Here is a 22618-nt window from a genome sequence, read left to right on the forward strand (position 1 = left end):
TACAGAACATTTGGAATGTTTTCAAAATTGGAAAGAATTTGAATTATGATTGAAAAAAGGAAAAAACGTCTAAGAAAATGTATGTGTGATCAAGGAAAAAAGAATATTGGCAACAAATATTAGAGCATCTGATTGCTTTATTGAGACTTCTCGGTGGGCAAAAATTAGCATTCCGCAGCTGTAGTAGAAATGAAAAATTATACACTCCAGGTAATGGAAACTTTTAAAAATTTGTTGAATACCTAGCTTTGTTTGATCCAGTCATGAAGGAGCATCTATGTAAATTAAATGATCATGAAACACAGGTTCATTACTTAGGAAAAAATATGCAGAATGAACTGATTCAAATCCTAGCAAATGCCATTAAAAAGAAAATTGTAGAAGCTGCCCATTCTGCAAAATACTTTTCAATAATACCGGACTGTACACCAGATGTGAGTCATGTTGGACAAATGACAATGATCATTCGTTTTGTGGATATGGAAAAGTCTGCAGATGAAGATAATGTTGAAGTGCTCATAAAGGAACATTTTTGGGGTTTTGTACCACTGAAGGAGATGACTGGAACATTTATGACTGAAACTATTCTACAAGAGCTTGAAACAATGCCATTATCTGTTGAAAACTTACGTGGCCAAGGCTATGATAATGGGAGTAATATGAAGGATAAAGACAATGGTGTGCAAAGGAGAATGATGGAAGTCAATCCTAGGGCCTTTTTATTCCTTGCAGTGCGCATTCTCTGAATTTGGTTGTCAATGATGCTGCTAGATGCTGTTTGGAGGCAAGCAGTTTCTTTGACCTGGTGCAATGTGTTTGTTTTTCTTAGGCTCAATACACCATTGGGAGATTCTGACTCACCATGTGAATTCTCTAACTGTGAAACCACTTAGTCAGAAAAGATGGGAGAGTCGCATTGATGCTTTGAAGCCTCTTCGCTATGAACTTGGAAACATTTTTGATGCCCAAATTGAAATTTCTGATGATACTACCTTTACTGGATCGTCTGGCAATATGGCACATTCAGATGCAGAAGTCTTGTAAATGGCCTTTCCAAGTTCAAATTTGTGACTTGACTTATTGTGTGGTATAATGTCCTTTTCAAGATTAATCTCACTAGTAAGCAGCTTCAGGAAAAGAACTTGAACATACATTCTGCTTTTCAAAAACTGCAGCAAACTAAAAATATTCTGGAGAATTCAGAAGTGATGAAGGGTTCAAAAGAACACTGGTAGATTCTCTTGAGCTTGCTGGAGAAATAGACTTTCTGACAGAATTTGAACCAGAGCCAGTTTGCATTTGGCAAAAGCAACAGCAGTTTTCTTATGAAGGATGAGACACACCCATTCAGAACCCAAAACAAAGGTTCAAAGTGAATTTCTACATCGCAGTCCTTGATACTGCTATTCACTCGGTTGACGAAAGATTTCAACAGATGCAGCAGCTAGAGTCAGTATTTGGCCTTCTATATGATATCCACAGCTTGCAAAAGAAAACAGCAAAACAGGTAAGATAATTTTGTATAAAACTGGAGTCGGCATTGACTCATGAAAATTCAAAAGACATTGATGCTACAGATTTGTGTAGTGAGCTTCAGGCTTTTTCAAGACAACTTAAGAAACATTCCACTCCTGAAGAAGTACTGAAGTTTGTTTGTGAAAATAAACTCAGACAGTTTTCCAAACACTTTTATAGCTCCACGCATTCTTTTAACTTTGCCAGTTTCCATAGCTAGTGGGGAATGTAGCTTCTCAAAATTAAAATTGATAAAAACATATCTGCGTTCAACAATGGTGTAAGAGAGACTTTGTGGCAAGTCCAACATGTCATTAGAACATGAAATAGCTGGAAAACTGGATCTAAAAGAACTAGTGGCTGAATTTTCAAAACTTAAAGCAAGAAAAATCATGTTTTAAGATCACAGTTTTTTTATTCAGTGTTTTGTAAATACAGGTTAAAGTTCATTGAAGAGTTTTATTATTTCTTTATTGGATGTGGTGGTAATGGCAGTTAAAGCCGGATAGCATAATGGATGATTTTGGATTTGTAATAATAAAAATTGTAATTAACATTTTTAATGCATTTTAATTTGAATTTGGACTGAAATATCATTTAGCTGTCATGTACAAATCTATTCTGAAAATTTCGTGTCTCTAGTTTACCTGATCTCAGAAACACTGGTTGGACAGACGGACGGACAAACCAAATAATTAAGCCTATGTTTAAAAAAAACCCGCTTAAACATTAAAAGGAAAAAAGGGGCAAAATGTTTCCCAGTTTACCAAAAACCTCAGCCTAGATCTGCCCTTGGGGTTTGGAGGTGGGGAGCGCCGATTGCATGGCTCGCCTAGGGTGCCAGTTGCTGGCAACTAGTCTAGGGCCACCACTGATTACACTGCTCTACAGCCAAAATGCTTCTGAAATAAATGTAGTCAAACTTTACTAATTCTGGGTCACTGAGAACGAAAATGATGCTTAAAATTGTTGATTGGCTCTAGTTTTCAAGATATGCTATTGGGTCAGTATATACGACCCTTGACTTGGGAATGGCAGAGGATAAGTGAGTTATAAAGGGAAGGGATCTCAATTTAAACCAGAAATGACTAAAATACATCTTTGACTGGATCTATGAATAAATCTATGACTGGGTTTGGACAGTACTTGCTTTTTAGGCAAAACAATGAATGATGCAATCTGAAGCTGGTATTGCGTCATACATGATATGAATTGCATCATGTTATTCCTAGAAGTCATGGATGATGCAATCATAACGAAGCTTACATCACTCTGCTGAACAAATTGCCCTATATCAGCTCTAGAAATCATACAGTGTCGTGCTCTCTTATTTGTCAGGGTTTGATTTTGCAAAGGGACACATTTCTGTTTAGCCAAAGTGAGCAGAGATGCCTCGTACTTGTGTGAACAGTGCAGATCACTTCTGCTATGTTTGTGGTGAAGTGACTTTTGCATCACAAAAGCGCAGTATAACCACTATGGTTAAGAAAGCCTCTCACCTTTATTTTGGCTGCAAAATTGGAGATCAGGACAAGAGGTGGGCCCCACACATATGCTGCAACACTTATGCAACAAATCTTCTCCAGTAGTTGAACAGGAAAAGGAAATCTATGCCTTTTGCAGTGCCAATGATTTGGAGAGAGCCAACAGATCATACCAGCAATTGTTACTTCTGCATGGTGCCTCCAGTTGGGAAAGGTGTGTCAAAGAAGAAAAAATGGACTGTGCATTATCCAAACATTCCATCAGCTATACGCCCAGTACCCCACGGAGAAGAACTGCCGGTTCCTGATGCACCAGAATCATTCTCACTTGAGTCAGATGAGGAAGAGGAAGAGGATGAAACTTCTGGTCCTGAACCATCAGTGTCACAGGACCCACATTTTCTCCCATCCTCCTCCTCTGAACCACACCTCATAACACAAGGTGAACTGAATGACCTTGTCAGGAATTTGGAACTACCCAAGAGTAAGGCAGAGCTGTTGGGCTCCAGACTACAGCAGTGGAATCTCCTGGCAGGTGATGCTAGGGTTTCCATGTTCCGTGACTGTCAAAAGGATCTTGTCCCATTCTTCTTCATGGAAGGTGATCTTGTAGCCTGCAACAACATCGATGGTGTGATGGCAGCCCTCAACATCGTTCACGATCCAGATGAGTGGAGACTGTTCATTGATTCATCGAAGACGAGTCTTAAAGCTGTTTTACTGCATAATGGCAATGTTTTGCCATCAATTCCAGTTGGTCATGCAGTCCATATCAAGGAAACCTATGACAACATCAAACAACTTTTGAGGTGCATAAACTATGACCAACATCAGTGGCAGCTCTGTGGCGATTTGAAGGTTGTTGCTCTCTTGCTTGGTCTGCAGACTGGATACAGAAAGTACTGCTGTTTTCTCTGCGAATGGGATAGTCGTGCAAGAGATTCCCACTACCTCAAGAAAGATTGGCCACTCCGACAGTCATTGGAGCCTGGGAGGAAAAGTGTTCAGCATCCACCACTTGTTGAATCAAGGAAGATTTTGTTACCACCCTTACACATCAACCTGGGTCTGATGAAGAACTTTGTCAAGGCCATTGACAAAACACAAGCAGCTTTCAAGTACCTCCGTGGAAAATTTCCAAGGTTAAGTGAAGCTAAGATAAAGGAAGGTGTCTTTGTTGGTCCTCAGATTCGTGAACTTCTTCGAGATGATGCATTTGACCATGCACTGCGTGGCAAGGAAAAGACGGCATGGAAAGCCTTCCAGTTAGTGGCAATACATTTTCTCAGAAACAACAAGGCAGACAACTACAGGTTGTTGGTGGAAAACCTCCTCAAGGCATACAAAAGCCTGGGTTGCAACATGTCACTAAAGATACATTTTTTGCACTCTCATCTAGATTTTTGTCCACCGAACTGTGGAGCAGTGAGCGACGAGCACGGTGAGCGATTTCACCAGGACATTGCAACAATGGAGAAATGCTATCAGGGCAAATGGAGCCCATCAATGCTTGCAGACTATTGCTGGACAGTGACAAGAGATGCTCCATTTAATGAATACAAGAGACAAGCCAAGAAGCGCCGAGTAGACACTGAATAGGACTAAACTATGTACATAATCGTTTTTTTTGCCTTTTGTTTCATAATAAATTTTATTTATATAACCCTTTTGCTGATTTTTAAAATGTTACATAAACAGGACAGGTGAAATATTATCATGTAAAGCAACCATAAACTCATGAAAAGATCTAGGTTTACAATTTATGATTAAAACTCTATCTACACAATATACATAGACATAAAATGTAAAAACTTAAATATCTTAGAAACAGTAGCCAATCAGTTGTTTTAATTGTCATATTTGAATTCTGCACATCAAAATACATAATAAATAGCACATTTTATCTCTGAAGCAGACGACTTCTCAAAAATTGTAGACCAGTGTTATAGGTGCTCAGTAATTGTCATGTTTAGTGATGAGCAAACATAATATGAACAAACAGAAACATATCGGGGAGGGGAAGGGAGAAGGGGTGGAGGAAGATAAGGGTGTGATCCTCACTCTCTTTCTGGCCCCTGTACACCCAATAAAAGAACAGGCACAGCAAAAAGGAGTTTTAAAAGCCTCTATTCTGGCCTGGGGAGAATTCCCTGAGCACAGGCATTGCAGAAGACAGTGGATAGAAGGGAAAATGGGACACCGCATGGTGGCTAGCCTCAGCCCACCTCCCCTCCCCCCATACACACACTGGGCTGGCCTGAGCCCTGCCCTGCATGGCTGGGGCTGGTATCGCTGCTTGCCCAATCCCTGCCTGCCCCCTGTCCAAGACTGGGTCTGGCCTCACCCTAGCATGGGGCTGGCATCGCCACTCACCCCCCTCTCCCCACTACATGTTCCTCCGCACCCCACTTTTTTTGACAAAAGTGGGCATTTGTCCTGTTTGCTTTTGCCAACTGATCATGTTGGCAAGAACAAATGGGACAAATGCCAATTTTTGCCAAAAAATCGGGACAGTGCTTAAAGGGACTGTCCTGGCCAAACAACACGTATGGTCACCCTATCCAAGGACCACTTCACAAACCCTGGTATAGAAACAGGTGCCAGGGGCTGGGCTAGGGGGCAGAAGAGGGTTTGTTGGGAACAGTAATCACAAGTCACTGTGAAGATTCCAAGTAGTGCTGTTGCTTATACAATAGCCTAAGAGTCTGATGTAACTTATACAAACCCAGGGTTATCTGTTATGCCAGCGGGACCTCTCTAGCCCCCGAAATCCTCCAGGACAGGTAGGGTGCTAAGGTGGCTTAAAGTCATCATAGGCCACCTCCCCTAGGATAAAAACTATGAGGAGTCCTTGTGGCACCTTAGAGACTAACACATTTTTGTGGGCATAAGCTTTCATGGGATATAACCCATTTCATCAGATGCATAGAGTGGAAAATTCAGTAAGCAGGTATAAATATACATCACACGAAAAGATGGGAGTTGCCTTACCAAGTGTGTGTGTGTGGGGGGGGTCAGTGCTAATAAGGCCAATTCAATTAGAGTGCATGTGGCCCATTCCCAGCAGCTGACAAGAAGGTGAGTATCAACAGAGGGAAAATTACTTTTTGTAGTGACCCAGCCACTGCCAGTCTTTATTCAGGCCTAATTTGATGGTATCAAGTTTGCAAATTAATTCTAGTTCCGCAGTTTCTTATTTAAGTCTGTTTTTGAAGTTTTTTTGTTGAATGGTGACTTTTAAGTCTGTTATTGAGTGTCCAGGGAGATCGAGGTGCTCTCCTACTGGTTTTTGAATGTTACATTCCTTGATGTCTGATTTGTGTCCATTTATTCTTTTGCATAGACTGTCCGGTTTGGCCAATGTACAGTGCCCCCCTACAATGTGAGCTCTGTGGTACAGCACAGAATCTCACTCTAAGTGTTTAGTTCAATATATTTGAAAATATTATTTTATGTGTTAAACTACACCTAGGATAACCAAAATACATTATACCCTTGTATTATCAAAACAAACTGTTAATATTTTGAAAAAGTAATCAATGTTTATATTAGGATTTAATTTTTCAAGTAAGCTTCCAGAAACACACAACAGCAAGTGCTAACAATTTCCACAGAAAACAAATTCCCAGCAATGTATGAGCATGCTGCAAACCCCGTTGAAACTGATAACTCTCCTATTGACTTCACTGGGCTTTGGATCAAGTCCTTAAAGAAGGAAGAGGAAAGCCCCTTGCACTCTTATGTCTATGCTTTATCTTCCTTCTAGTCTGTTTTATTTTCTTTAGAGCATATAATACGTAGACAAAAGCAGTCCCTTTTTTAAGGGACTGTTTCATTTGACATCAACAAACTGCGCAGTCTATTGAACTATTTGTTCAGCACGTATAATGATATTTTGCTCTTAAAATATATATTGTCCTACTGCTGGCCCACATCAGAACTATGTAGTCAGACCCTTTTTATATTGGCATGTTCGCTGTTGGTAACAGCAATATATTTGGCAGACATGCAGTTGATAAGCATATAGTTACGTTGATTGAAAGAAAATCCCATGAGATATGAAATATTACTGGGGGAGAGGTTACAACTATATTGAATTGTGGATCTAACTTGATTTTTTTTAAAGGGACAGAAAAGATGCATTTGTCAACTTTACTGGAGTTATGTACAGTCTCATGGTCTTCTCATGCTGGTTGAGGCAGCACAGGGTAATATACTGAACCACATTTCCCTTCATTTGCCCTGGGCACAACATTGCTGGCCACACCAGACCAATTTCGGTTTATCTCTGGCCCCTGGGAAGAGAGGTTATGGTCACTTTGTGCCATGTTGACTTTACAGTACCAGGACCTCTGCTAGGGTCTACACCAGCAGAATATAAACTAGACCATGTGTTGGATATGCTTCAGTATATTTTAATGTCCCTGTCTTTATGTTTCTTTGAATCTGTTGTAAATGGCTCCATGGTAATTTACACTGGCTGAGGATCTGTTCCTTTGTCTGCTGTAATTAGGCTGTTACAGGCATATCTCTTTCTCTTGTTTAGAACTCCGACTCCCACAGCTCTGAAAGAAGGCATGTGACAGAGAACATCACCCTCATTCACCTTTTATTCTCACAGTCGGAGTATCAACAATTTTGTGTTTCCCCCCTCCCCCCCCAGTGTATTGCAGTATGTAAGTAAATGCTATTACGTGCCTTCTCCAAATTGTATTCAATTGCAAAAAGTACAGTAGTTAGTCTTGTAAGGGACAGCTGCCAGAAAATGGACATTGATATCTGTCTGAGCTCTTTGCTGAAAAATGGAGTTGTAGCTTAGATCTTTTTTTACCTTTCTTGTCACTGATTCCCCTCTCTTCTCATACTATGCAGACAGAATTCTCTTCTGTAAGAGATATAAGCACTTTAAGCTAAAAGAAGATTACTTTAAGATTAAATGCAATGATTACTTACTGCTACATAGAAAATAAATCCATAAAAAACATTACTTAAAATGCTACCTTTCTCTTACCTTTTTACTGCTGAAGGACTGTAACCTAATGGTTTGTATTGGCATTGCTCCCGTCCTGGTGTATGGTTTTTGGTTTTTGTTTCCTCTGTGCAGCTGCTGGTTTTTGAACTCCCACTACCACACATTGCATCCATTGCAGGCACTAACTATTGATTCATATTCTGCAATTCTAGTAGCATTTCTACATGTAGAAAATTAAGCAGGCTTTTTTTAAAAGGCATTTTATAACAATCGTTTATCAATATGAAGAATGGTTTTGCACTCCTCCACTTTAGCATTTGTAATAAAAAATCAGAAAGGGATTTTTATACTTTAACTCTTTTAGATCTTGTCTTCACTTGTCAAGAACTCTTGTTAAACGTTATGCAAGTCTTTTGGAGATAGCTTTTTAAGTTGGAGTATGTTCTATTGATATTAAAACACACTGACCATCTTTTTAAATATACATACGTAATCAGAATCCTTAATATTTATATATGTAAGGATTCTGAATCATCTGTAGGTATGTAGGCTGCTCTTTGGGAAGTTGTCTTTCTTTAGGATATTCAAAAAAGCAATGTTCTCTGATGATGGTTTTAATAATTTGTTGTCTCAAAGTGCCAGCACAAGAGGCTTCCTAATGGTGGATCTCATAAAGAGTTCTATTCTGATGTATGCTTATTTATTTACTATTTATGGTCCTGCTCCCACTGAAGTCCACAGCAAAAAACCCCATTTACTTTAGTTGTGCAAGATCAGGCCCTAGATCACTGACATGAAAAACAATAAACTGATTATTTGCTACTACAAGAAGGGGTTTTTTTTCCAATTTTTTACAAGTGTTACAGAAGGCAGGACCTCCCAGCATGTTTGTGTGTGTGCCTTTTGTCAGATATTCTAATGCAATAAAACATATTGATATTACAAACTGGACCTTGATTGATCAGAACAGTAGCATGATTCCTTGATTTTTTTCCCAAATGAAAAATCTGTATTTTCAAATCATCTGCATGTACATATGTATGAGTGATTAGTGGAAGAGAATTTAAATTGAAGCAGCATGTTTTAATGGACTGATTGAGACTAAGATTAGAAATCACAAGGAGAACTCGGCGAAATTTGTTGGCCAAGCCTTTTTATCCCCTCTGGAAAAACGAACATTCAAGTCAACCAAAACGTTTTGAAAATTCATGTTGACTTTGACAAACTGTTTCAATCAAAACAAAAAAGAGAATTTGGAAATCAATTTTGACTTTATCGGAATAAAAGGTTTAGATTTTTGGGGCTAGATTCATAAGGGGATTTAAGTGCCATTCCCAAAACTGAGTACGAGGGTGTTTTAAAGCCCCTGCTACAGAGTGGGGATTTCAACATGTCTCCTACATCACAGGTGAGTGCCCTAATCAAATCCTTGGACTATTGGGCACAAAACCACCACTTCCTCCTGCTCCTCCTTCTTTGTGAATCTAGCCCTTCATTTTCTTTGCTTTGATTTAAAGAAAACTTTATAAATATTTTGTTTTAATGGACTGATTGAGACTAAGATTAGAAATCACAAGGAGAACTCGGCGAAATTTGTTGGCCAAGCCTTTTTATCCCCTCTGGAAAAACGAACATTCAAGTCAACCAAAACGTTTTGAAAATTCATGTTGACTTTGACAAACTGTTTCAATCAAAACAAAAAAGAGAATTTGGAAATCAATTTTGACTTTATCGGAATAAAAGGTTTAGATTTTTGGGGCTAGATTCATAAGGGGATTTAAGTGCCATTCCCAAAACTGAGTACGAGGGTGTTTTAAAGCCCCTGCTACAGAGTGGGGATTTCAACATGTCTCCTACATCACAGGTGAGTGCCCTAATCAAATCCTTGGACTATTGGGCACAAAACCACCACTTCCTCCTGCTCCTCCTTCTTTGTGAATCTAGCCCTTCATTTTCTTTGCTTTGATTTAAAGAAAACTTTATAAATATTTTGTTTCAGGTCAAACAAAATGCCTTTTTTTCCCCCTGAAATGATTTTTTTCTGTTTGGATTTACCAAAACATTCAATTTCTGTTCAACCCAAATAGATTTTTGTTGTTGTTGTTGTTGGATCTGCCAATGAACCAAAAAAATCAGTTATTCACGCAGCTCTACTCAGGAGCTGTTGGCTTCAGGCTCTGCCAGTAATTTGCTGTGTGATCTTTGTGGCACAATCACTTAATTTTTATTTCTCCATCCTCTAAAATAGGAATAGTACTTTCACCTACCTTATAAGGTCATTGTGAGGTACTGACAAATATTTGTACAACGCTTTGAAGATTTGAATATACCTTGTGGTAGGTATGTTATCTTACCTGTTACAAGGAGTGGTATTTTGAAATTAATATTTACAAATTAACTTTACCATGAAGCTTTTTAAAGCTACAGAAGTCAAGTTAATTCACTGGGATGAAAGTAAATTGTAAAAACAAATTTGATTTCTCCACAAGCACATGTTAATATGAGGACAAAAGTGCAGATTTTGAATAAAATCGACACTGGTGTACATGCTTTTAAGATATGTGAGTAGCAGACTACTTGCACTGGTACAGGTAGACTAGAGTTATACTTGCTTATGTTATATTTTGGACTTGTATCATCTTTGTCACAATATGCAAATACTAACAGGCAACACATTTATGTTCACCTCCCACCCAGATGACTGGGGAGTGGTTGGCAAGGGTGAGGAATGGATGGAGGCTTACATCCATCCCCCAAAATTGTAATCCCTGTTTAGGGGGATGTTGTTTTCTACTGGTCTAGAGGATCAGTAGCTGATTATTGCTCCCTGGGCGTAATAGCAGGAATGAGGTAGAGCACTGAAACTCTCAGAGCTACAGTTGCCTTTTATTCAGGGTGATTTTAAGAGCTAGATGGTCAGTTTACAGAGTGCAGTTACATTAGTCATATAGAGCAGAATTTGCTGTTAATGGTTTGACTCAGGAAAAGGAAGTGGATTCAAAACCTAGAACCAGAATAGTCCTTCAGCGTCAGCAGATTTATTTGAGTTGTTGGATGCATGTTCTGAACTGATGTGCATCAGCAGCCATAGAATTTGGATCACATACATATTCCCATTATAGAATTTATGTTGCACGCACTGTGGAATTCATGTTATGTCTAGTCATTAGGAATTTATGATTCACACATTCTGGAGTTTTCATGCATAAACCAATGTGGGATTTAGAGTATTGATTTTTTTTTTTTACTTTCCCTGTCCATACCAGCTCTAAGTATCCTTATCACAGGTAAGAGATTACAAACTTAAAAAAAAAATCATAAAAACACTTTAAATTTTTTAAGTATGTATATATACACTGGAGGGTAGGGATAGGGTCCAGAGTGACCTAGACAAATTGGAGGATTGGGCCAACAGAAATCTGATGAGGTTCAACAAGGACAAGTGCAGAGTCCTGCACTTAGGAAGGAAGAATCCCATGCACAGCTACAGGCTGGGGGCCGACTGGCTAAGCAGCAGTTCTGCAGAAAAGGACCTGGGGATTACAGTGGATGAGAAACTGAATATGAGTCAACAGTGTGCCCTTGTTGCCAAGAAGGCCAACAGCATATTGGGCTGTATTAGTAGGAGCATTGCCAGCAGATCGAGGGAAGTGATTATTCCCCTCTATTCGGCACTGGTGAGACCACACCTGGAGTATTGTGTTCAATTTTGGTCCCCCCACTGCAGAAGGGATATGGACAAATAGGAGAGAGTCCAGCGGAGGTTAACAAAAATGATTAGGGGGCTGGAGCACATGACTTGTGAGGAGAGGCTGAGGGAACTGGGATTGTTTAGTCTGCAGAAGAGAAGAATGAGGGGGGATTTGATAGATGCTTTCAACTACCTGAAAGGAGGTTCCAAAGAGGATGGCTCTAGACTGTTCTCAGTGGTAGCAGATGACAGAACAAGGAGTAATGGTCTCAAGTTGCAGTGGGGGTGGTTTAGATTGGATATTAAGAAAAACTAGGATGGTGGTGAAACACTGGAATGGGTTACCTAGGGAGGTGGTGGAATCTCCTTCCTTAGAGGTTTTTACCGTCAGGCTTGAAAAAGCCCTGGCTGGGATGATTTAGCTGGGGATTGGTCCTGCTTTAAGCAGGGGGTTGGACTAGATGACCTCCTGAGGTCCCTTCCAACCCTGATATTCTATGAGTTACTCCACACCCAATATCATCTTCTGTAAGTGCAACTCAAGAGACACCATTACACACAGGAAAATTTTAATCCATAATTATTCTATTAAAAGCTCCATTGAAAACCTCACACATTTCCTATATGTTTGTTCCCATCATTCCAGATTACCATACTGTTTCTCCTTCATAATCAGTCTGATTTCCCTAAATCCTTCAGTGATGAGATTGCAGTGCTTGTGATATTACAAGGATCCAGATCAGAGAATCAAAGTACAAAACCACTTCGAAACAAAGAGAGGGAGTCAATTAGTTTAATATAGTGGCTTTCAGCAGCACAAAAATAGATATCTTCTCAGATTTATCTATCTTTGACTTCCCTTGAACTCTTTATACTAGATTACCAGTCCCTCTATTTCGTAGGGACAGTGATATGAAGAATCTCCCAAAGGAGCGCACATCTATTTAGCTATAATCACAGCCCAGAACAGAGACTGCAAAGTGAGTACAGGGGTATAAAGTACCAACACAGGCAAATCTGGAAGATACAATAAACTCTATAACACATGCAACACACTTTTAGAAATGACTAAAAAAAGCTAGTCCAACAACATTAAAATCGAGCTCCATCATACAAAGCCTTAGATAACTTCCATTAGTGCATGCCATATATTTCCCAAGAAATGCTCACAGCATAATTTCCACAGTATCCTGAGCAGTACATGTATTGTACAAAACACTGAAGTTCTATATGGCATATCATAGAATATTAGGGTTGGAAGAGACCTCAGGAGTCCCCTCCCGGAGCCCAAATCCCCTCCTGCACTCCAACCTCCTGCCCCAAGCGCATCCTGGAGCCCCCTCCCACACTCCAAACCCCTCTGCCCCAGCCCAGAGCCCATACCCCTGCCCCAGCCCAGTGAAAGTGAGTGAGGGTGGGGGAGAGTGAGGGATGGGGGATGGAGTGAGCAGGGTGGGGCCTGAGAGGGGCGGGGCAGGGGGCGGGGTAAGGGTGTTTGGGTTTGTGTGATTAGACCATTGGCAACCCTATTGATTTACCTTACGCTTTTTGGGGAGCTGGAGTACAGAAGTCAACCGGAGAGCACTTTCCCATCGACTTAGCAGGTCTTCACCAGACCCACTAAATTGACACCGCTGCATTGATCGCAGCAGTGCAGATTTAGTGGTAAGTATAGACATGCCCTGTGACCGAAGACAAGACGAGAACAGTCCATAGCTACCAAATGCTAGTGCAAGAAGAGAAATCTCTGAATTTAGGAGTAGAATCTATATGTGACTATTATAATAGAATATTAGGGTTGGAAGAGACCTCAGGAGGTCATCTAGTCCAATCTCCTGCTCAAAGTAGGGCCAACACCAACTAAATCATGCCGGGCCTTAAAAACCTGTTCCAATTTTTCCACATCCTTCTTGTAGTGGGTGGCCCAAAACTGGGCACAGTGCTCCAGATGAGGCCTCACCAATGCCTGAATAGAGGGGAATGATCACGTCCCTCGATCTGCTGTTAGCCTTTTTGGCAACAAGGGCACACTGTTGACTCATATCCAGCTTCTCATCCACTGTAACCCCTAGGTCCTTTTCTGCAGAACTGCTGCCTAGCCATTTGGTCCCTAGTTTGTAGCAGTGCATGGGATTCTTCTTCCGTTCTAAGTGCAGGACACTGCACTTGTCTTTGTTGAACCTCATCAGGTTTCTTTTGGCCCAATCCTCTAATTTGTCTAGGTCCCTCTGTATCCTATCCCTACCCTCCAGCGTATCTACCACTCCTCCCAGTTTAGTGTCATCTGCAAACTTCCTGAGGGTGCAGTCCACACCATCCTCCAGATCATTAATGAAGATATCGAACAAAACTGGCCCCCAGGGCCGACCCTTGGGGCACTCCGCTTGATACCAGCTGCCAACTAGACATGGAGCCATTGATCACTACTCATTTAGCCCGACAATCTAGCCAGCTTTCTATCCACCTTATAGTCCATTCATCCAGCCCATATTTCCTTAACTTGCTGGCAAGAATACTGTGGGAGACCGTATCAAAAGCTTTGCTAAAGTCAACTCTTGTGCAGACCATTGTTTCACCTTAACCCTGAAGCTGAGGTGTCACAGTAACTGACATCAGCAACTTGACCGGAGAGTGACTTTTGAAAGTGTTCATAAATCAGAGGATGACTGTATTTCAGTGTCTTATTTCAAGTCAACATGATTTCTAATTATGCTGGGCTCTTCACTGGAGCTGCACCATGGCATCTGATAACCTATCACACATCTGCAGATTTTCACTAGACCCAAGAGACACAAAATCCAGACTGTGAGAGCTCTAAAATGCATTTTCAGTTAGTAATTAGTCACTCTATCTTAACTCTGAAAAAACATCTGAGTCTCTTAGCGCTAATAAATCAGAGTTCATAAAAGAGCCATTTAAGCTAATATTATGACTAGACTTCTAGTAGCTTATATGTAATTAATCTTCTGAATTACAGTAGAACCTCAGAGTTATGAACACCAGAGATACAAATTGACCAGTCAACCACACACCTCATTTGGAACCAGAAGTACGCAATCAGGCAGCAGCAGAGATTGGAAAAAAAGCAAATGCAGTACTGTGTTAAACATAAACTAAAAAAATAAAGGGAAAGCAGCATTTTTCTTCTGCATAGTAAAGTTTCAAAGCTATATAAAGTCAATGTTCAGCTGTAAATTTTTGAAAGAACGTTTTGTTCAGACTTACAAATATTTCAGAGTTACAAACAACTTCCATTCCCAAAGTATTCGTAACTCTGAGGTTCTACTGTAAGATACGTTGGACACCCATGTATAATTAGGGCTTCTAGTTAGTTTTTTCCTTTCAGCTTTGCAACTGTCTGATATACAAAATCTCCATACAATAAAACTGAACTCAGAGGCCCCGTTTTTAATTTGATAGTTGTTAATACAATAGGTCTCTCCAATTTTAGTTAGTAGGTCCCTTACCAATCATGTAGGTAGAAGTCAAATATGGCATTTATTGGGAACTGCAGCCAATGGGAGCTGCGGGGGCAGTGCCTGCAGGCAGGGACAACACACAGAGCCCCCTGCCCCCCCTTCAGCGACAACAGGGATGTGCTGGCTGTTTCCGGCAGCGGTGGGGGCCAGGGCAGGCAGGGAGCCTGCCTTAGCTGCACTGCACCGCTGACCGGGAGCCAACTGAGGTAAATGCCAACTGGCCGGAGCCCACACCCCCCACCCCATCCCACACCTGAACCCCTGCCCCAGCCCTGAGCCCCCTCCTGCACCCAAATTCCCTCCCTGAGCCCCCTCCCACACCTCAACCCTCTGCCCCAGCCCAGAGTCCACTCGCAAAGCCCAAACTCCTGCCTGCACTCCAACCCCCTGCCCCAGGCTCATCCCAGAGCCCCCTCCCACACTCCAAACCCCTCAGTCCCAGCCCCGAGCCCACACCCCCTCCTGTACCCCAACCCCCTGCTCCAGCCCAGTGAAAGTGAGTGAGGGTGGGGGAGAGTCAGGGACAGGGGATGGAGTGAGCAGGGTGGGGCAGGGGACAGGGCAAGGGTGTTTGGGTTTGTGTGATTAGACCATTGGCAACCCTATCGATTTACCTTATGCTTCTTGGGGAGCTGGAGTACAGAAGTCAGCCGGAGAGCACTCTCCCATCGATTTAGCAGGTCTTTACCAGACCCACTAAATCGACACCGCTGCATTGATCACAGCAGTGCAGATTTAGCTGTAAGTATAGACATGCCCTGACTGACCGAAGACAAGATGAGAACAGTCCATAGCTACCAAATGCTATTGCAAGAAGAGTGAATTTAGGAGTAGAATCTATATGTGACTATTATCATAAAATATTAGGGTTGGAAGAGACCTCAGGAGGTCATCTAGTCCAATCCCCTGTTCAAAGCAGGACCAACACCAACTAAATCATTCCAGCCAGGGCTTTGTCAAGCCAGACCTTAAAAACCTCTAAGGATGGAGATTCCACCACCTCCCTAAGTAACCCATTCCAGTACTTCACCACCCTCCTAGTGAAATAGTGTTTCCTAATATACAACCTAGACCTCCCGCATTTTAACTTGAGACGATTGCTTCTTGTTCCGTCATCTGCCACCACTGAGAGCAGCCTAGCTCCATCCTCTTTGGAACACCCCTTCAGGTAGTTGAAGGCTGCTATCAAATCCCCCCTCACTCTTCTCTTCTGCAGACTAAACAAGCACAGTTCCCTCAGCCTCTCCTCATAAGTCATGTGTCCTAGCCCCCAATCATTTTTGTTGCCCTCTGCTGGACTCTCTCAAATTTGTCCATATCCCTTCTGTAGTGGGGGGACCAAAACTGGACACAATACTCCAGGTGTGGCCTCACCAATGTCAAATAGAGGGGAATAATCACTCCCCTTGATCTGCTGGCAATGCTCCTACTAATACAGCCCAATATGCTGTTGGCCTTCTTGGCAACAAGGGCACACTGCTGACTCATATCCAGCTTCTCGTCCACTGTAATCCCCCCATCCTTTTCTGCAGAACTTCTGCTTAGCCAGCCTGTAGCAGTGCATGGGATTCTTCCTTCCTAAGTGCAGAGTCCTGCACTTGTCCTTGTTGAACCTCATCAGATTTCTTTTGGCCCAGTGGTGTTGGAACTAATTGCTATAAATTGTGCATTTAAATAACTGTTTTGTCTATATAAATCTGTTATTGAAGTACAAAGAAGCCCATTTAGTAGTTCTAAGTTAAAGTATGAAAAGCTGTTTTGGAAAATAGTGATAAATACTCCTTGTTATAAGCTTGGTGTAACAAAGTGACAACGCCTGTTTTGGCTTGCCTGGTCAGTAGGGTTGCCAACTTTTTGATTGCAGAAAACAAATACCCTTGCCCCGCCCTCGCTCATTTTCACTGGGGTGAGGCGGGGGTGAGAACTCTAGCTATGGCTGTGGCCTCTGGTGGTGGCTGGGGTCAAGGGTTTGGGGTGGGAGGTGGCTTTGGGATGGGGCCAAGGGGGTTCAGGGAGCGGGCTTCAGGATGCTTCACATGAGGCTCCTGGAAACAATGACATGTCCTCTGGCCCCTAGGCGCAGGGGTGGCCAGGGAAGCTCCGCATGCTGCCCTCGCCTGCAGATATCACCCACACAGCTCAGGATGGGGGCAGTGCACAGAGCCTCCCCGGCTGCCCCTGTGCCTAGGGGGACATGCCAGCAGCTTCCGGGAGCCACACAGAGTCAGGGCAGGCAGGGAGCCTGTCTTAGCTCTGCTGTGCTGCCGACCAGACTTTTAATGGCCCAGTCAGCAGTGCTGACCAAAGCTGCCATGGTCCCTTTTCAGGTTGAAAACCAGACACCTGGCAACCCTAGTCAGCAGGGGCTGGAACTCTGCAGGAAACTGAGATTTCTCTTGACTTACTTTGGCAGGTGTGGCTCAATAACTCCACCCTGGTTGTATCAGAGGTGGAATCTTTGAAGAGAAATCGTACAAACATCCAAGCATAGGCTGAGGTTTACACTTTAATTGTATTTGAGTTACATATAAAGCCCATCTTAAGAATGGGGGAATGGACTCTCTGTTTAGAGCAGAGTGGGAACTGCACCTACTCAAAGATGGTAATTTGTCAATTGGTACATTACCTCCCCAGAGTTTCTCCTTGCTACATGAATGTGCCTAATTCTTCTCCTATTGAAATTGGCATCAAAATTCCCACAGACTTCAATAGGCACAGGAGCAGACACTAATGTGAAATGCCTTATGTTAGGTAGCCACCCACTCTGATATATGAGCATCTTACAATAATACAAATTTCAACTTTGATTTAGGTCCCTCCTTTGCCCAGACAAGTAGCATGTATTTTTAAATGATGTATATTATTGGAAAACTATAGAAGAAAGTTGGATCTTGCATTTCATTTCATAGCTGGTAAGTTTTACAGTCACACTAATCTCTTGTGGAAGAAGTTCTGTGATCAATGACCAAGAGTGTCTTCCTCCTCCATGCATCTTGCCACTGAAGGTGACAGGTCCGTTGCTCCTAATGATAGGATAGCTGGCAAATGAATGGAATAGTAAATGAACACCATGTTTAGGTTATTTAGCCTGTAATGGCACTGTGGATATGAAATCATTCTTAGAAAACTATGGGTCAGATCCTTAATTAGTATAAGTGTAACTACCTGACTTCACCTATTTACACTAACTGAGTATCTGGTCCTAGATTTCAGCAGAGAGCCTTCTAGAAACACATCTTGATGACTCTGGAAGCTCAGAGGAACAAGATATAGGTGCCTTTCAGACTGTTCTAGGAAAAAGTTTGTTTCTTTTACACTGATAGGTATTTTCTGTTCTGAGAAGAGTCCTCAGAAATAGGGATCTTTATCTCAAATTGAAGCCATCCTAGATGAAATCTAAACATTTTACTTATATATGCTCTACATACTTTAATATGTTTCTGACTATGAAATAAAATGAATTGTCTCAACAGAATAGCTTCTTTTTACTGCTGTTTCACTCTGCAATGCATTTTCTGCAATATTTAATTTCCCAGTAGCAATTCAACTTAGTTAATATACTACAAATGTAGAACTTATATTAAATCTGGGAAATGACTGTTCACCCAAAATCTCACTAAAGAAAAGTCTGCTGAAATCTGTTAATGTATCCTAATAAAAGAATGTAATGGCTTTACAAAAAAGTTTTTAAGGACTATTATAGTGCAAAAAGCACTTCCTAGAACTTACTCACCTAAGCAGTGCAATAAAATAAGGTGTGCAATCTAGCTGTGATCTAAAAGATACAACCCAGATATATGTGCATGAATTAAATGTACAACCGGGCATACAGCTGAACTTGTCCATGGGAACAAGTTGGGTGGATTTGCCCTGTCCCGCCTTCCACAGGGGTGGCAGGTCTCATCTGTTATGAAACTAATGCAGTTGTGTTGTACAAAGGGGACCTCAGAACTACAGAATGTGTGGGAGCCACCTGTCCATCCGCAACAAGAGCTTCATGAGTTATCACTGTTCAGTGCTCACGCAGGAAGAGGAATGGGACAGCAGAGAAGGCAAGGTGTGGGTGGGGAGGGCTGGTGAATCCACAGCTATGACAATTAACAGCCATTGTATTCATGGAGGGGTATGCAGAGTACTGTGGATATTACTTCAGTCCTGAGATTGGATTAAAATAGGTGGAAGAAGCAGGTCGGGTTCTGTTGCACACCATGGTATGGTGGTATAATGCAATGTTTTTTCAGGATTGCATGTGAAAGGATAAAAGGCAAAATGTTGTCTCTATGGAAGTGGAGGAGGTGATGAGTTGGGATCAGTGGAAATCCATATATGGTTTCAAATATCTAATCTAAAAATATGCTGTTATGCCTGTAAAACTAGCACTTATGGGTGCAATCTACAAATGCAACTCTAATTAAATGTTCTGTAGGAGGGACCTATGAGCACAAATGTATTACATTTCTGACTGTTTTTGCTAAATTAGCAATTGTTGTAGTGTTAATCAAAAGACTTTTATTGAATTGCTCCGTTTCCTTCTAGCAAGTTACTCTGGATAAATTTAGAAAACACTTTTTTCAATGATATCTAGATATATTTCTATTAAAAAGTTGCACTAGAGGAAATAATCAGGTACAGATACTTACAGCTAGCCATGACTAAATTTGGAAAACCAGAAATGAACATATTAAGTGAACAAATATGAAAGCCATTGTAGAGCAATATAGAATACAGTAAATAATACCAGATAAACAGAGTAATAATGACAAAGGCCATCCTTACCTAATATACATGTAGTCATATAACAAATGTTCCAAGAGAGACTAAAATTTGCTATATAGTTCACAGTCCAAGTCAATATGAAAAATCAGCCAAATTTGCCTATATACAAATAAAGTGATTTCATAGGCTTTCATTATAGGTATTAAAAAAAAAAAAAGGTGTGTTTTACCTTGCTGATGTGAGAAGCAGGCAGAGGTTTTTATTTACATCTTATTCACTGCATTTTCTTCAAATCTTTAGGGAAATTTTCACTACAGGCTAGAACTGGTTGAAAACACTAGTTTGTTTCTGATGGTAAATCTTGATTTTTTTCTCTCTTTATTTTTTGTGAACATATTTCTCTTTGGCAAAATACTGAAATCTGTTTGGGAAAAAAAAATCGCTTTTGGCAAAATATTTTCAGAGTTTAAAAACCAATGAAAAATTGATAGATGTGTGTGGTTTGTTTCTGGTGTGTGTGTGTGTGTGTGTGTGTGTGGTTTGTTTTTTTTAAACACCATCAAAACTGAAACAGTGGATTCTCATAACCACTGAAAATCAGGCCAAATACACCTGGGACTGCAGAACGACAATGCACTATGGCGTTCTCTCCCCACAGGGCTGACTCTCATGGCTGGTATGGAGGTATGGAGACCGGGAAGAATCATAACTATACAAGGAAAGGAGGAGGCTTGGTCCCAGACAGCCAATCTGTAGCTATACATGTGCAAAGTATTTATTTGGTCACACATTCTATTGTTTCTAAATAGTTGATAAAGGGTTAATGATTAATAGATGGTTAATCAGTTGTTAGGGATAGAACCAACAAATCAATAGGCTGCTTAAAAGAATCTGACTCTTTCCACTGATGTGTTATAGCCATTTATAACACATCACTCATGTATATAAAATCTGTAATAAACCCAGACCTGTGCAGGGAGGCCTCTGCCTACCCCCCCACTCTGGAAACACCAGGTGTCATGCAACCATGTGATCTTGGGGTGGGAAGAAATGCCTGGGAAGTGTCAGCTGGAAACCCAAACTAGTAAGACCATAAACAAGTAGCTGCAGCAGAGACTTTCAGTTGCTGGTGAAATCATCCATACTTGACTGCTTTCTATAGTTTTTTCCCTGGATATGCTCTTCCCTTTGTTGATTTGCTGTTTGTTCCAACTCCACCTATCTTCCATGCTCTTTTTCTCTCTTCCTCCTCTTTCTTTCTGCTAACACCCCCATTGTACTGTTTTCTCTTCCCTTCTTCGTCTCTCTAAACAATCCCCTTTCTGCCCCCCCCAAAAGAAACCCCTAACAAAATTGTTACACTAACATGATGCATGTGCCAATGTGGCAGAGGCATAGCTGCCTGCAAACATTTTGTGCACTATATCAGGCTTCCTCCTTTCTCCCTACCCAACATGTCTAGGTGTGCAGGATTTAACTTGAAGAAAGCAATGGATGTAAGTTTCCCAAAAAACTAGAGCCACTATTTTCCATGCCTGATATTTCATCTTAATGATTACTGATATTTGTCATTAAAAGTGGTAACTGAGGAAATGTATGATCCCTGTGACTCTGGTTTTCCTAATTTAATTTCTCACTTATTAAAAAAATTATTGTCAGATATCTATATAAATATTGCCCAAAGTATATTGTATTTAATTACTAGCACAAAAAAACCCAATAACTGTTACATGGCCTTGTCGAAAAGCAAAGATTTGTCACCACCATGTTCTTCGTAATAGGCCATGGTCTTTCAACATTAATGCTGGAATTTCTTTCTTTCAGACTGCCATAGATTTAATTGACTTTCATTTGTGCTTCTTTCCATTCATTTAATTTCCCCTTCTCTTGGTTTTCAATTATGTTTCATATCAGTAGTTTCTTCTTTCAAAACTGTTTAATGAAAATTAAGCAGGCCACATCTCATGAATTCTAGGAACCTTAAATTGAAGCCTAATAATTTACCTGTTATGCTGTTTTGTCATTATTTTCAATGTGTGTGATTATCAAGGGGATATATGAAGTCACATGTCAATTTTGGGTTCATTAATATCTAGCTAATCAAAATGAGAATATCTGTATATAGTAGATGTGAAGTGATGGGTAGATCAACATATGCAAGGACTAATCAATCAAAAAGGTTACTAATGAATATTAATTTTTATGTCTCTTCAGCTGAAGTCAAAACTTCTCAGCAATATGCTGGAAAAGAGAAACCAGCAGACATTTCAGTGAGGACTGTGGAAAAACATCCCTCCAATCTGACTGCACAGCTGTGCTTGCAGTTTATCAGGATACTGAGTTTGAAAGCTGCTGTTGGGTATTACATACTCATATTAACTTTACCAAAATCATGCTGTTCGGGTTGGAGATGAGATTTGAGGGGGACAACTCAAACAACTTGTAGCTCAATAAGAAAAAACATATGCTACCAGAAGAGGTTGTAGCCAGTGTGCTTAGTATATGAATAGCCCAGTCTTGCAAATGTGAACTCAGTGGAACTAATCACAATAATATGCACTACAGCCAAGATACCAATCACTTTTGAGAGATTCTGGGTGCCTCAATTTTTGGGTGCCTAGTTTCATAACTTGACTTTCAAAATGAAGGCTCTCAGCTCTTTTTTTTTTCTAAAAAAATCCAGCCCCTTTGAGGCATCTCAGTTTGGGTACCCCAAACTGATTTTAAACCTTTAAAAGTTTTGGCCAAGGTCTGGCAGTAA

At 40.9% G+C, this 22618-nt stretch overlaps 1 pseudogene; it reads left to right on the plus strand.

Moving 5' to 3' along the window:
* Positions 1-233: 233 nt before the first annotated feature.
* On the plus strand, positions 234-22131 carry LOC135876308 (uncharacterized; annotated as a pseudogene).
* Positions 22132-22618: the final 487 nt, after the last annotated feature.

This window comes from Emys orbicularis, chromosome 3, assembly GCF_028017835.1.
Source record: "Emys orbicularis isolate rEmyOrb1 chromosome 3, rEmyOrb1.hap1, whole genome shotgun sequence".
Classification (NCBI taxonomy): Eukaryota; Metazoa; Chordata; order Testudines; family Emydidae; genus Emys; species Emys orbicularis.